This window comes from Octopus bimaculoides, chromosome 7, assembly GCF_001194135.2.
Source record: "Octopus bimaculoides isolate UCB-OBI-ISO-001 chromosome 7, ASM119413v2, whole genome shotgun sequence".
NCBI classification, from domain to species: domain Eukaryota; kingdom Metazoa; phylum Mollusca; class Cephalopoda; order Octopoda; family Octopodidae; genus Octopus; species Octopus bimaculoides.
Window position 1 is genome coordinate 68,480,109 of NC_068987.1, and position 4,330 is coordinate 68,484,438.

Below are 4,330 nucleotides of genomic sequence, written 5' to 3' on the forward strand. Positions count from 1 at the left end.
GCACGTGCGTGCGTGCGTGCGTGCGTGCATGCGCGTGCATGCGCGCGCATGTGCGTGCGTGTGTGAGTGTGCGTATTTCTGTGCGTATTGATAGATAGATAGATAGACAGACAGGTCGTCGGGCGGACAGACAGAGGGATGGTTGGATAAACAGACAGACAAGCAGGTAGCTAGCTAACTAGGGAAATAGACAGACAGACAAACAGACAGACAGACAGACAGACAGACAGATAGATAGATAGATAGATAGATAGATAGATAGATAGATAGATAGATAGATAGATAGATAGGTTGTCGGGCGGACAGACAGATGGATAGATGAATGGATGGATGGATGGATGGATGGATGGATGGATGGATGGATGGATGGAGAAAGAGATAGACAAAGAGAGAGAGAGAGAGAGAGAGAGAGAGAGAGAGAGAGATAGAGAGAGAGATTGACAGGCAGACGGGCAGGCAGGTTGGTGGCGAAACATGGTGCAATGCCATGCATCTTCTCGCCCCATGATTGTTCTAAATTTTTTCTTCGCCATTTTTTTCTATGTGGTAGGTTGCATTGGCTGAGTATTTCGTAGTATAATTGTTTTTGTTGTTGTCTTGTCCCCAGACCAGCTCTGAGGGGGTAGATCTATTATTAATGATGTTTTGAGCCTTCATCATCCTGTCTTTTTCCCTTCTTTTTTTTCCATTTTATTTCGGTTTATAAATATATTTTTTTTATTTTTTATTTATTTCAGATTAAATCCTTCATTTGTAACTTTTTAACTATATGGCTGAGGAAAAATTCGTTGAGATGGAGGATGAGGTGTGCACACGAAGTACAAACAAGATATGGTCTCACATAAGAATGCGAAGTGAATTGAGGTTTAAAATCTTCAACCACCTGAGATTATCCAGTATGCAAAACTCACTGTAAATGTTTAAAATCGGGAACAACAAGCAAGAAACATAACCTCGAAAGTTCACCCAAGTGTAAGTTAGGGATAACATCTAAACATGTGAATATCACAGTGGATCTTGCTTTTAAGGCCGCCTAGTGAGAATATAGGAGATACCGCGAAAATTATATCTGATACTTTTACCATTTAGCTTTAAAGATAACACGCAGTTAACTTATTGGAAGTTGTCTCCCTTGATCATTGCTTTTAGAATTTCGACATTCTTCGAGGGTGTTTTTATTTATTTTTTTATTTTTTTTTTATTTTTTACTAATTGCATTAAAACCTCTATTTATTGAAGTTTTTGAAATCACTTGGCTGATTATTTGGCACGTTGTTTGGGTGGCTCGTTGGCTTAATGGACAGTTGATTGGTTAGTTGGCTGGTTGACTGGTAGTTTTGTGGGACGTTTAAATTTTTTTTTTATTTTTTTTTGTGTGGCGGGGAGACAAAAGTATGATGATTTCAAAGTATTAAGAATGATAAATTGTGCCAGCGGTGGTACTTGGTGTTTAAATGATCGCGGTGCTGCCGATTAGGAGTAAGAAGAAAAGGTAGAGCAGCTTAATAATGATGATGATGATGGTGATGATGATGATGATGATGATGATGGTGATGAAGATGAGGATGAGGATGAGGATGATGATGATGATGATGATGATGATGACGACGATGATGATGATGATGATGATGGTGATGATGATGATCATGGTGATGGTGATGATGATGATGATAACGATGACCTCTGTATTAGCAATCGGTTGGTGATGGCTGTCGTAGTCGTGGTAGTGGTGGTGCTAATTGTAATGCAGGAAATTCATTGTTGTTTGGTTTATATACGTGTGTGCGTGGTGGGGGGGTGGGGTGTAGTTGTGCTCCAGTATGTCACAGCCTTTAGACTGGGACGCATAAACGGATAAAGATAGTGCAGAGTTAGTTAGTTCGCAGTGATCACGATCCTGGTTTTGTGGGGGCTACGGGCGGCAATGATACTGGTTTGTGGTAGTGAAGCAGATTTTGGTGGTGATGGCGGTGTTGTTTGCACTAATTGTGATATTGGTGATGGGACTAATTGGGTGGTGTGGGGGGTAGATAGAAAATATTGGGGGTAATAATACGTATGTCATGGACAGGGATGGTGATAATAATAGTGCCACAGAGGTGAAACAAAAGCAGAGAAATCAATATTGTACCTATAAACTTGGCTATTGTTGTTGATTAGACGGGTGTGGGTGATAATAAATGTCATGCAATTTGAATGATCTATGATAGATTAAGTACCAGAGTATGTGATTTACGATAGTAGACTCTTGAATCTGTGATCAAATCCTGCCGTTTGAAATGTTCGCATTGTATTTTTAATTCAATATAGTGATGTTGTTCCATTCGGTTCTACTTCTCGTAGCTTTGTCTTTGTTAAAAATAAAAACTTTTATTATAACCCTCATAACGATATTTATAATCATCATCATCAATGTCATTACCATTGTGTCTCGTATTGGGACCATGACCGGGTTTCACTTGCCGGTAAAAATAATAAATAAGTAAATACATAAAATGACAATTTGTCTAAATAATTGGCGCCCATGGGAAACGGAAAGCAAAAAACAAACAAAACAGATATACTGGCGCCCTTAGGAAATGCAAGAACGTGAAAAAAGAAACCGTTTACCCTCTCTTACTTAGTTTAGGTTTTATGTCTATATAAGAATCAGTCCGTCTTTTGTTGTATTTGTTGGTGTTGCTTTCACTATGGATCACTTTTGTTCTTTATTGGTTTCGTGTACCCCTTTTAATCTTTTGAAATACAGTTTCTTTTCTTTCTTTTCTATCTTTTTTCTCACGATGTACTGTAAGCCTTTGTATTCTTGTATTCGAAACCGAAACGTGACTTTTCACCTGCGATGGCTAAGAGCTCTTTTTTTTTTTTTTTTTTTTTCTTATCGTAAATAAGCTTTATTATTATTATTTACACTGTGTGGATCTTTGTAACTGCTGTTATTGTTATCAAACTCTTCCTTTCCTCCGCCTAATTCACTCTTTCTTTTACACTTATTTGTTGGCTCCCCACTATTCTCTGATGTGTACTAAATACAGATTTCAAACTATGGCACAAAGCCAGCAAGTTCGTGGGAGGGGATATGTCGGTTACATTAACCCCAGTGCTCAACTGGTACTTATTTTCTTTTCTACTCTAGGCACAAGACCCGAAATTTCGGGGGAGGTGGCCAGTCGATTAGATCGACCACAGTACGTAACTGGTACTTAATGTATGGACCCCGAAAGGATGAAAGGCTAAGTCGACCTCGGCGGAATTTGAACTCAGAACATAAAGACAGGCGAAATACCGCTAAGCATTTTGCCCGGCGTGCTAACGATTCTGCCAGCTCACCACCTTAACGGGGACAGAATATGGTAAGCAGGTGACTGAAAGCGTTGCTGGTTTAGAGTGCAAACAACTCGCGGCCAAAACAAATGATTTCTTTGGACAGGTAAACCTCATAAGCGACGAAAAAACTCAACTTAGAATTTCATCTGCACCAACATCATAAAGCCACTAGGGTCACCTCGTAAAGATGATATGTTTAGTTTAGTTTGGTTTGGCAAAGAATACAGAAAACCATAGCATACTGCTAACGTCGTCCTTTTTTCACTTCCTCGCATATATGCACAACTAATGTTCTTAAGATAAAAAAAAAAAAAAACAGACTACTAATTCATTTTATCGATCTCGAAAGGATAAAAAGAAAAGTCAATGTTAACGGGATTAGAACTCAGAACGTAAAGAACTGGAGAAAAATAATATGCGGAATTTTTCCCGACGTGTTAACGATCGTGCCAATGGGATTCCAGTGTTTAATACTTTCTTGGTGAATAATGGAGCGATAGTAAGTGTGGGTAATTGTTGGAGATCATGGTTGTGATGGTGGTGGGTGGAAATTGTTGTGGTGATGATGATGGAGTGGTATTAATAATGGTGGTGCTGATGGCGTTAATTGTTGTTGGGGGTGAATGGTGGTGGTGGTGGTGGTGGTGGTGGTTATGTTAATTATTGTAGAGATGACGATAGTGACGATGGAAGTGGTAATTGTTGTATTGTTCGTGGTGGTGGCAATGGCTATGATGTTGTTTGTTGAGGTTATAGTACTGGTCGTAGAGTTATTGTGGTGGTAGTGGTGGTGATGTTGTTGACGGTTCGGTACTGTTCGCAATTGGAGGAGTAATTCTGGTGTGTTTTTTTTTTATTGCGGTACTTAATGTGGTGGTGGTGGTGGTGATGTTGTTGACGGTTCGGTACTGTTCGCAATTGGAGGGGTAATTCTGGTGTGTGTGTTTTTTTTATTGCGGTACTTAATGTGGTGGTGGTGGTGGTGGTGGTCCTGATGTTGTTT